Here is a 13,307-nt window from a genome sequence, read left to right as displayed (position 1 = left end):
CAAGTATTTTTTCAATCAAATTTCTCTGACCTTAAAAAGGCATAATGTCATGATAATATTGCTTTAACATTAATAATAAAAAAATCTTCTACTTTAATCAAAATCACAATAATAATTCCATTGGGTGAAACATAAATTATTTATCAAAGCTATTGGTGCATTGTTTTTATTCAAAACAAACGAATTATTCATAATTAAAACATATATCCCAACAAACAAACATATCCAATCCTAGAGAAATGCATGGAAGACATCACAAATGAGTTCAATGACAACATTGACATTAACCACTTTAAGGTTGGACCATCCAATTGGTCCATCTTTCCATCCAATGCAAGATGGATTTGGACATACATTTGGGTGTGAAAGGGATTTCTTGGAGAGGATGGTCATCCTTAAGCACTCATATACATCATCTAGCTCTGTATAGTTTTCTCCATAACACGAGGTTCTAGAAGGAAAAATACATTTGTTGATAAGCTTGATAGAGCTGCTACATGAGACAATGAAATAAATACAAACATGTGAAGGTAAGAAATATACATGCCAAATGTGAAGGTTAAAATCAAATGATGTATTTAAAACATGTTTTATATAAACTTACAAAGCAATGCTAGAGAATTTAGTAATTCTATGGTTGGTAATGTAGGATATAAATAACTTGTTAAAGATTACTTCAAGTGAAACAACTAAACTAAGAAGATTGACTTATGTGCCAACATCTATTATGTTCATTTTTTTTTGCAAACTCTCCCATCGAAGAGAAGTTAAAAAGGAACATAAAAGTTGACCTCCACAGGGTGTATGAATGTGTGGATTGGGAGTTTCTCTCAATGATCTTGTATAAAATTGGTTTTTTGCAAAGGTACGTGAAGTGGATAATGGCTTGCTTAACATCATTATATATAGTTGTTCTCATTAACAAGATAGACTAAATGGTGGCTAAGTTTTTTGGTCTGCTTTTTGAAGCGAAAAGAAGATCCATCTAATTTGGTTAAAGTCCATTGCCAGGTCAATTTCATGTGGAGGTTGGGGCATTATTGACAAACGAGCCTTTAACCTGACCCTTTTGGCAACAAATTTGTGGAGGTTATTTTATGATAAAGGGCTCTGGCAGCGCATAATGAAAGACAAATACTCTCTTCAATGCAGACTCAAGGAATGGATTGTTGAGGGGGAACCTTCAGCTGGCCGACATTCCAAGATTTGGGGCAGTATTAGAGTTGCCATTGTGTGGCTAAGAAGTAATCCTTGTTGGGTGGTTGGAAATGGACAAAGGTTACACATTGCTTTACATGCCATCAAGGGTTTCAGTGGATTCCACTCCCTTCCAATACAGATAATCAAAACTCTCTCCTATATGGGGATGAACACCCTTGCTAGCCTGTGGGAGAGATGTATACCTGTCTGTGTTGCTCAAAACTAGCCACATGCATGGAATATTGGTTTATAGGAGGACATGACAACTGAGTGGGAACATTATCGTAGTAGTCTATGCATGGTCAGTATCCACTTATCACTGAGTTTGGATAAGCTTGTGTGGGGGCGCCAAATGGTCAATGGAAAAATCCCTATCAAGGAGGCTACGACCACATCACTTTGACCTCTCTTCCCCTCCCATTCAAGGAATGCACCTCGCTTATTTGGAAATGGTATTCTCCCTTGAAGCTCAAATTCTTCTCTTGGATCATCATCCATTATAGAGTCCTGACTTAGAACAATATTCTCGAGAGGGTCTTTTCTAGCCTTGGATGGTGCCCTCTTTGCAGGTTGGATTTAGAGAATGGCCCACACTTATTCCTGTGTTGTCCTTTTGCCTCTGAAATATGGGAACATGTATCAATTATTTTGGGAATCCCTTCTGTTAGTAATGTACCCTTCATCCATGATTGCATACTCCTTTGGAACTTCATAATGAAGGCCTACAACACTGTCCCTCTCTATGTTCTATCGAGAATCTAGAGGATCTTTAATGCCCTTATTTTTGAAGGAAAACCTTTGAACATCAAATGAGGTTCTATAGGCATAGTGCCATTCTTCCAAGTGATTGTCCCTTGGCAACCAAAAATCCCTCGTCGATAAATCTCTTATTCGGATGTGGAGGGAATTTATCCAATATGTTTCTTTGATGGGGCTTCCTCCGATGGTGACTGTGGATGTTGGGTTTTTCTTAATTTTGGCCCAGATCTTCACTTCCGTTTCTCCTGGTATGGTGGTCGAGGAGACAACTATAGGGTTGAGCTATTAGCTCTTTAGGGAAACCTACAATGTGCTTCATGGCTTCGTATTGACAAAATCTTAATCATTGGCAACTCCTTATCTACGATTGACTGGGTGAAAAGCATATGGTCTCCTGATGTCCCTGATCTCTGCAACTGGTTGCTACATATTAGGAATCTACTGCCTCTCATCCCATAAATCTACTTCAGGCATGTCTACCGTGAACAAATTTCGGAGGAAGATTCTATTTCCACTCTCTGCCTCTCCCTCTGCCCTGGGTTTATATTCTTTGAACTCTTTTCTTGTGGCCAGAGCAATGACAGGGGTTTTTCTGAGATATAGTTCCCTCCCCTGTGTCTGGTTTTTTTTTTTCCATTTTTGCATTGAACTTAATGGTTTTTTGTTGGTTTCCCATCTTTATGATTTCCTTCTTTTCTATTTTTAGTGATGTATCTCTTCTCTCTTTGGATTGATGACTTGAAATTTTGTCATGAGACAGATGCTGGTGGAACATACTTACTCTTGTGTTCAATCTATCTCGTAAAGAATCACGAATATGTAAAAAATTGTCTTTCTTGAATGGAAGTTCTATTTTTTTCGTCTAAAAAAAAAGATCCTTCTGTGCTATAAATTATCTTTTCTTGTACAATGTTTTATTCATGATGATTATGTTAGGTCCCTATAATACTGGTGTATTCCCTCATTGTTATTAGTGTAGCCCCCTTATTGTTATTGTTGTGCCTCATAGAATCCCACTATTCCCTCATTGTTATTAATGTAGCCCCCTTATTGTGATTGTTGTGCCCTATAGAAGCCCACTATTGTTATTGTGGTGCCCTTACATTATTATTTTTATGTCATCTATGATTATATTGTGACCGCTTAGACTCCTATATATAGAAAGGAGGTTGTGTCATTTGAATCATCGAAGAATTGTTCATTCGTGTAATGTAAAGGAGGTTTCCCCCTTGAAGAGGCTGATTTTGAAGTTGTTGATCTATCTTTTCTTCTATTTTGTGAGCTGGTTGCATAACATTTGGTATTAGAGGTTTGGATTCTAAGGTTTCGCTACTCCAAACATGTTGTCATGGAATTTTTGCTATAACTTTTATTTTGCGATGTTTCAGAAGCTAAAACAAAAAACCCATTTGAGCGCGAAATCTTGTTGAACCTTGGGTCCAAATTTCAGATCTTGTTTATCTATATTGTCATAAATATGAGCCAAGGAAGTTAGGGTTTTTGCATGATCTTGAATTACATCCCAAATAGGTGACCCTGGGAAAACCGTCATAACTTTCTCTCTGAGTATCAAATGGACGCTTCGTAAGAATTTATAGAAAGAGGATGGCTCTAGTTTCATGTTTAGTGTTTTCAGGTTTGAAGGCTGAAATAATGATACATGGTACTTCGTACAATGTTTCTCTACTAAATAAGTCTATAATCAGGTCATCATGGGAGATTTGGCCTAACTCTTTCTTGAACACTACAATCTTGATCAAACCTGTGGGGTTGGAAAGAGGACTTAGAGGGCTACCCAAGACAAATTTTTAGACCTTGGAGATCTGAAATTACAGAGATAAGGCAGATTCAATATAGAGCTCCTACGAAGAAAAAAGAAGGTGCGTAGTCTTTTTTAAAATTTGCATAAGTTTGGTTTGAAAAATTAGTTTGAAGTGATTCAAAGGGCATAGTGAAGCATAATTATCAATAATTTATGCCCCAAAGAAATAAAATGGAAACACCTAGTAAGAAACCCACAAGCTCCACTATGACACATGAAGAAGAGGAAGAAATGCAGCATTATATATCAAAATTACACGACCAAATGCAACAAATTTCGCTCTCGCAAAAAGTAACAAAAAATGAATTGGAAGCCATGATGAATGTTAAGATAGATGGTATAAAAATGGACATGGTAGTTTTGAACGATGGTTTAAAAGCATACATGGTAGCAATGATGAATGTCAAGATAGAAGGATTGAAAGAAGGTTTGGCAAAGTTGCTAGAAGAAAGGCATCCCATTGGTGACAAGGAAATCCATGAAAATCATGACGAAGACAAAAGAAATATCAACCACGATTTTAGAGACTCACATGTGGGGTTTAAGAACCACAACATTCCAAAGATAGAGATGAGCAAGTTTGATGGCAAGGATCCGGTAACTTGGATACTATAGATGAAGCAATATTTTGATCTACAGGATGTGCAACCCTCACAAAAGGTACATATTGAATCTTTATATTTAGAACCCAATCAGTTTGTATGGTATAGATGGCTTTGTTCTCATAAATCACTTTTCACCTAGTCAATTTTTACGAAGGAAATGATAGCACATTATGAAGATACAAAGAGCAACACCTTCTTTAGCCAATTGATAAACATCAAACAAAAGGGTTCAATGGCGGAGCACATTGAAGACTTCCAAAAATCAAATATTAGGGTAATCGATATTCCAGAGTAGCATAGGATTGATGTCTTCATAGGGACTTTAAAAGATAACATCCAACATGAGGTTCACCTTTGGGAACCTAATTCCTTGGAGAAGGCATTTAGGGTGGCAAGAAAAGTTGAAAGAAAAATTATGGAAACAAGGTAGTCTACCAATCACAACTATAAATACGGAAGTGTTAGCGGTCCTAGTCTTCCACAACCTACATGGTTGACACCACAACAATTGGAGGAAAAAAGAGCAAATGGGCTTTGTTACAGTTGTGATAGAAAATACAAAAAACATCATAATTGTGCTGAGAAGAAATTATTCTACATAAATTGTGAAGAGGAGGAAGAACGGGAAAAAGAAACATCAAAATAGGAGGATATACACCAGGAATCAACCCCAGATAAATCAGAAATGAATCCAACCATATATTTTAATGCACTGGCAAGAATTACCACTCCTCAAACTCTCAACATAGAAGTAAATATCAAGAAGAAAAAAGGTAATAGTGTTGATTGATTTGGGTAGTACCCATAATTTTATTCATTGTAAGATAGTAAAGGAATTAAATTGCTTCCTATATCTAGCACCAGAGTGTCAAGTGATTGTTGAAAATGGAGTACCAATAAATTTCTCTGGAAAGTGCCATAATATCAAGCTATCTATGGGAGAATATGTATTTAATAGTCCAATTCTTTCCATTCCAATGGGTGGTGTTGATGTTGTACAAGGAGTCCAATGGTTACAATCTTTGGGTATGATAGCTTTTAATTTTCAAGAAATTTTTTTGGGAAGGAAAGGAATTTGAATTAAGGGGTATCACAAGGAAACCAAGAAAGGTAATCAACTCTAATAGCATGACAAATATCCTAAATAAATAACAACGAGGCGTAATTGCACAATTGTGTTCACTAGAGGTTCAAACATCGAAATAAACTATTTCTCCAAACCTCCAAAAATCCTTGGACAATCATTCCAAGGTATTTGAGACTCCCAAAGGCCTCCCACCTATTGATGATCATGACCATGCTATTCATTTGATTCCAGGAAGTGTTCCTCCAAACATCAAGCCTTACAGATATCCCTATGCCCAAAAGAGTGAAATTGAATGTATGGTTGCAGAAATGCTAGAGGCTGGTATAATTCAACCTAGTCAAAGTTATTTCTATGCTCCAGTAGTATTGGTGCACAAGAAGGATGGATCATGGCGCATGTGTCCAAATTATAGGGAGCTCAACATGCTCACTATTAAGGATAAATTTCCCATTCATGTCATTGATGAATTATTGGATGAACTGCATGGAGAAATTTACTTCACCAAGTTGGATATTTGTTCAGGATATTATTAAATAAGAATGAAGATTGAAGACATTCCGAAAACAACATTTATAACTCATGAAGGTCATTATGAATTTTTGGTCATGCCTTTTGTCCTTACCAATTCACCTTCTACATTTCAAGGTTTGATGAATTTCATTTTCAAACCCACCCTTAGAAAATTTGTGTTAGTATTTTTTGATGATATACTAATCTACAACAATTCTTGGAAGGATGATGTTGACCATGTTGACAGGGTGCTCAAGCTATTAGAGAAGAATCAATTATATGAAAAAACCTCCAAATATTTCTTTGGAGTACGAGAGGTGGAATATCTGGGTCATATTGTATCTCATGAGGGTATTAAGGTAGACCCTAACAAAATTAAAGGCATTAAGGAATGGAAAATCCCCACATCCATAAAGCATCTGCGAGGATTTCTTAGGTTGATAGGGTATTACCACAAGTTTCTTAAGAATTATGGGAGAATAGTAGCACCTCTAACAACATTACTGAAGAAAGATGCATTTTCTTGGACTGCAGAAGCAACTAAGGCCTTTGAGCATCTTAAACAGACAATGTGCCAAGCACCGGTCTTAGCTATGCCAAACTTCACAAAAACCCTTATTGTGGAATGTGATGCCTCAGGAAATGGAATTGGTGTTGTTTTAATGCAAGAAGGAAGAACCATTTCTTTTGAAAGTTGTCCAATCAAAGGAAAGTATTTATTCAAAGCTATTTATGAGAAGGAAATGTTAGAAGTACTACATGCACTTAAGAAATGGTGACCTTACCTAATGGGAAGGCACTTCAAGGTAAAAACGGATCATGATAGTCTTAAATATTTTTTAGAACAAATATTATCTTCAGAAGAGCAGTAAAAATGGGTCACAAAGATGTTGGGTTATGACTTTGAAATCATCTACAAAAAAGGGAAGAAAAATGTTGTTTTGGATGCACTCTTAAGAAAGGATGAGGATGTGGAAGCATTGCTTTGTGCCATTTCTATTATCCAACCAGATTGGATAACTATAGTGAGTGATGAATGGAAGAATGACGAAGAAGTGTGGGCACTCATTCAAAAGTTGCAGCAAGATCCTCTTATATTTGATACATTTAGCTGGAAAAATTATCCATTATGGTACAAAGATCAATTATACCTTTGCAAGAATTCCCAACTCTCCCAACTCAAACAAAATATTATTTTGGAATTGCACACCTCTCCCTTAGGAGGGCACTCAAGATTTTTAAAAACTTACCATAGGATTAAGAAGGAATTTTTTTGGGATGGCCTTAAATATGATATTCAAAAGTTTGTGGCAGAATGTTTGTTTTGTCAACAAAATAAAGTTGAGACAATTAAGACACCAGGTTTGCTACAACCATTATCCATTCCAAGTCAACATTGGGAGGAGGTTTCGATGGATTTTATCACAGGTTTAGCCAAGTCCGAAGGAAGGAGTATCATCATGGTGTTAGTTGATAGACTTACCAAGTATGCACACTTTTTTGTATTATCTCATCCATTTAAAGTCAGTACAATTGCTACTGAATTTATGGAAACAATTCAAAAGCTACATGGAAACCCAAAGATTATTGTAAGTGATAGAGATCCTATTTTCATTGGAAATTTTTGGACAGAATTATTTTCTTGTCTCGGTACTCAATTAGTTCATAGTTCATCTTATCATCGTCAATCAGATGGGGAAACTGAGATAATAAACAAATGTTTGGAAGGATATCTCCATTGCTTTGTATTTGATAAACAAACACAATGGGTCAAGTGGTTACCTCTGGTTGAATGGTGGTATAACACTTCCTTCCATACTGCAGCAAAAATGACCCCATTCTATGGCACTTTATGGATATCATCCACCATTAATCACGTCATCTTTAAGAGAAAATTTTAAGGTTCAAGCAATGAAAGATCACATAGAGCATCAACAACAAATTCTCCAACTCTGAAAGGATAACCTCACTTTGGCACAAAGTAGAATGAAACAACAGGCAAATCAACATCGCAACAAAAGAAGTTTTGATGTAGGTGACTCGGTATTTTTATGGCTACAACCATAGAAAAAAATGTCCCTCAAGCAAGCTAAGAAGGATAATAAATTATCACCAAAGTATTATGGTGCTTACAAGGTGTTGCAAAAGATTGGTACTATGGCATACAAATTGGAGCTTCCTACATCTTCGCAAGTGCACCCAGTTTTCCATGTTTCATGCTTAAAGAAGGTTATAAGTGACAAGCTGCCAGTTCAAACAATATTTCCAGAACTTGACGAGGAAGGAAAAATTATATTGGAACCTGAAGTAGTCATGGAAACAAGAACTTGACAGCTATGCAATCAATCAATTTCAGAGTATCTCATCAAGTGGAATAACCTATCCGCCGAAGATTCCACGTGGGAGGATCAGAATTTTATACAAAAGCATCCAGAACTACTCAAGTGTTGAGGAAAACACTTTTTTTGAAGCAGAGGGGCATGTTATGTCCCTATAATACTAGTGTATTCCCTCATTGTTGTTAGTGTAGCCCCTTTATTTTTATTGTTGTGCTTGATAGAAGCCCACTATTGTTATTGTGGTTCCCTTACATTATTATTGTTATGTCGGCTCTGATTATATTGTGACCCCTTAGACTCCTATATATAGAAAGGAGGTTGTGTCATTTGAATCATAAAATAATTGTTCATTTGTGTAATGTAAAGGAGGCTTCCCCCTCGAAGAGGTTGATTTTGAAGTCGTTTATCTATCTTTTCTTCTATTTTGTGAGCTGGTTGCATAACATATTACCGTAAAATATTTGAGGATTGTATCCAAAATGATAGTTTGATTCAAGATCTCTAATACAACTCTTTATTTTGATTCCCTCAATGCTTAATGACATTAGAATCATTTTGGAAAACTTTTTAAAGTATGATGTAAATGATTCATTAAGAATTGTTCATGTATGCAAACAATTATATCAATATTGACTTTTGTAAAAGTCTTCCAAACTAAATGATGCTAAAACATGAAAATTTTAAACAAATTTAATACTTGGATCGTGAAATTTATTTTTAATTGTGTCGTAAGGCGTTCCCTCTAAGAATAACACCCATCCCATTCCACCAGTAACTTTGTGTGCCTTTGATTTAGGTGTTAGACGATGAAAATAACCTCTGCCATCAGATTGAAAACTAGTATGAGTCTGTTACAATTCTTTATCTGATAGTTAAAACTTGTTATATGATAGTGTGATAGAATTAGGGTACCAAGATTCATCCACACAAACCAGTGTTCATCGGGCATCCTCGAATAGACGATAAACTCTCACAGTGTGGAAAAACATCTCTTGTTTTCAGCAGAAATAGTTCTACTATTTTTTACTCGAGCAGTAACCTTATTTTTAGAGTGAAATTTCATGCTTGTGGGATCACTATGAGAACGCTATGAGGGATCAGCAAGTCTGGTGTTGGGATCTTTTGTTGTCTAGGTTTAAACTAGCGCCAAATAATTTCAAGTTTTTTTCTTTGGTGGCTGGAGATTATTTTACCTGCGGTGTCTCAGCTTGACTCATGGGTTGCAGATGGTTTGTTGGGAATAAAATTATCCTACAAATGTTCCAATGGTTGTAGCACCTGAAATTTACAAAACTCAGCAGTATGAGGACATATCTTATGAATATTCGTCATCGTCTCTGGTGTATGAGATTATTTTTTAGAGGTAGTTAAAGGTTTGTGAAAGATTAACCTTTAGTCATCCTAATAAATTATTTAACTTTTTATCCCAAATGATTGATAACCTTTATGTGAAATTTAACATTTGTTCATATTAATAAACTATTTATGTTAATGCAATTTAAATCAATAAAATAAATTCCCATAAATTTATCACTATCAGCCAATATATTTCGCACCAATTTTTATCACTCTCATGCAATATATTGTTATTTTTATCAAGGAAATTATCAATCAATTCAGAAAAAAATAAATAACCACTACTTGTATAAATAAGCAAATCAAAACTCTACAAAGGCTTGGGATGTAGACTTTGCAAAGCATTTGAATACTATCTACATCATTGTTGAATTAATTCAAACAAGTCATGGATGAATACATGAGACTAGTTATTTGATGTGGTATTTATTTACTTGGTAGAAATAACTCATCAATTAATAAATATATAATTACCTACATAAATAATGAAACCATCAAAGTATTTTGCTATAAAATTTCCCAAATAAGCAATGGAACCATCAAAATAATTTTTTGTAAGGTTAAATTGTCTATATTTCGACTTTTTGGAGATCGATGTGACATTGGTATGTATGGTCATACATACCATAACATCGATATTTCAGCAATCAAATATGTATTTCTTCACAGCTCCGTCAACCTGAAATAGTCTCATCTCATTCGTCCACCGACCGAGACGTCTAAACTTCGAGTGACTGTTATGAAACCAACTCACAAAAAGATAAAAAAGATAGATCAACGCCTTAGAATTTAGCCTCTTCGAGGGGGCAACCTCCTTTACATTACACAAATGAATGATTCTTTGATGATTCAAATGACAAAACCTCCTTTCTATATATAGGAGTCTAAGGAGTCACAATATAACCCAACCAACCTAACAATAATAATATAAAGGCACAAAAATAACAATAGAGGGATTCTATGGGGCACAGTAATAACAATATGGGGACAATAGGGGCACAAAAATATTAATAAGGGATACAACTACAATAGTAATGGGGTAATCACTAGTATTATAGGGACCTAACATGCCCCTCTCCTTCAAAAAAGTGTTGTCTTCAATGCTTGAGTAGTTCTGGATGCTTCTGTATAAAATTCTCATCCTCCCATGTGGAATCTTCAGCACATAAGTTCTTCCACTTGATGAGATACTCCGAAATTGATCGATTTCGTAGCTGTCGAGTTCTTGTTTCTGTGACTACTTCCGGTTCCAATATAATTTTTCCTTCCTCATCATGTTCTGGCAATATTGTTTGAACTGGGAGCTTGTCACCTATAACCTTCTTTAAACATGAAACATGGAAAATTGGGTGAACTCGAGAAGCTGCAGGAAGCTCCAATTTTTATGCCATAGTACCAATCTTTTGCAACACCTTGTACAGACCATAATACTTTAGTGATAATTTATCATCCTTCTTAGCTTGCTCGAGGGACATTTGTTTATATGGTTGTAGCCATAGGAATACCCAATCACCTACATCAAAACTTCTTTCACTGCGATGTTGATCTTCTTGTTGTTTCATTTTATTCTGCGCCAACACGAGGTTATCCTTTAAGAGTTGGAGGACTTGTTTTTGATGCTCGATGTGATGTTCCACTACTTGAACCTTAGAATTTTCTCTTAAATATGATGTGATGGATGGTGGCTGATATCCATAAAGTGCCATAAATGGGGTCATTTTTGTTGTTGTATGGAAGGAAGTGTTATACCACCATTCAGCCAGAGGCAACCATTTGACCCATTGTGTGTGTTTATCAGATACAAAGCAACGAAGATATCCTTCCAAACATTTTTTTACTATCTCAGTTTGCCCATCAGATTGAGGATGATAAGATGAGTTATGAGCTAACTGAGTACCGAGACAAGAAAATAATTCTGTCCATAAATTTCCAGTGAAAATGGGATCTCTGTCACTTACAATAATCTTTGGGTTTCCATGTAGCTTTTGAATTGTTTCCATAAATGCAGTAGAAACTGTACTGGATTTAAATGGATGTGATAATGCACAAAAGTGTGCATACTTGGTAAGTCTATCAACTACCACCATGATGACACTCTTTCCCTCAGACTTGGGTAAACCTGTGATAAAATCCATTGAAACCTCCTCCCAACGTTGGCTTGGAATGGATAAAGGTTGTAATAGACCGGGGGTCTTAATTGTTTCAACTTTATTTTGTTGGCAAACCAAACATTCTGCCACAAACTTTTGAATATCTGATTTAAGGCCATCCCAAAAAAATTCCTTCTTAACCCTGTGGTAAGTTTTTAAAAATCCCAAGTGCCCTCCTAAGGGGGAAGTGTGCAATTCCATAAGAATCTTTTGTTTGAGTTGGGAATTCTTACAGAGGTATAAGCGATCTTTGTACCATAACGAATCATTTTTCCAACTAAATGTATCAGATGTACTGGAATGTGGTTGTAACTTTTGAATAAGTGCCCACACTTCTTCATCATTCTTCCATTCCTCCCTTGCTTCGTCTATCCAATCTGGTTGGATAATAGAAATGGCGCACAACAATGCTTCCACATCCTCATCCTTTCTTGAGAGTGCATCTGCCACCACATTTTGCTTCCCTTTTTTGTAGATGATTTCAAAGTCATAACCCAACATCTTTGTGACCCACTTTTGTTGCTCTTCAGAGGATAATCTTAGTTCTAAAAAGTATTTAAGGCTATCATGATCTGTTTTTACCTTGAAGTGTCTTCCCATTAGGTAGGGTCGCCATTTCTTAAGTGCATGTAGTATTGCCAACATTTCCTTCTCATAAATAGCTTTGTGTAAAAACTTTCCCTTAATTGGATGACTTTCAAAAGCAATGGGTCTTTCATCTTGCATTAAAATAGCACCAATTCCATTTCTTGAAGCATCACATTCCACAATAAAGGTTTTTGTGAAGTCCAGTGTAGCTAAGACTGATGCTTGGAACATTGCCTCTTTAAGATGTTCGAAGGCCTTTGTTGCTTCTGGAGTCCATGAAAATGCATCTTTCTTCAATAATGTTGTTAGAGGTGTTGCTATTCTTGCATAATTCTTAACAAACTTGCGATAATACCCTGTCAACCCAAGAAATCCTCGCAGATGCTTTATGGATGTGGGGATTTTCCATTCCTTAATGGCTTTAATTTTTCTAGGGTCTACCTTAACTCCTTCATGAGATACAATATGACCCAGATATTCCACCTCTTGTACTCCAAAGAAACATTTGGATCTTTTTGCATATAATTGTTTCTCCTCCAATAGTTGTAGCACCCTGTCAACATGTTCAACATGATCCTTCCAAGACTTGCTGTAGATTAGTATATCATCAAAAAATACTAACAAAAATTTTCTAAGGAAGGGTTTGAAAATGGAATTCATCAAACCTTGAAATGTAGAAGGTGCATTGGTAAGGCCAAAAGGCATGACCAAAAATTCATAATGACCCTCATGAGTTCTAAATGTTGTTTTCGGAATGTATTCAGTCTTCATTCTGATTTGATGATATCCTGAACGAAGATCCAACTTGATGAAGTAAATTGATCCATGCAATTCATCCAGTAATTCATCAATGACAGAATGGGAAACTTATCTTTAATAGTGAGCTTGTTG

This window comes from Pinus tabuliformis, chromosome 6 (assembly GCF_031772625.1).
Source record: "Pinus tabuliformis cultivar Carrire ecotype Pingquan chromosome 6, CPIR1, whole genome shotgun sequence".
Classification (NCBI taxonomy): Eukaryota; Viridiplantae; Streptophyta; class Pinopsida; order Pinales; family Pinaceae; genus Pinus; species Pinus tabuliformis.
Note: the sequence above shows the minus strand (reverse complement) of the source record.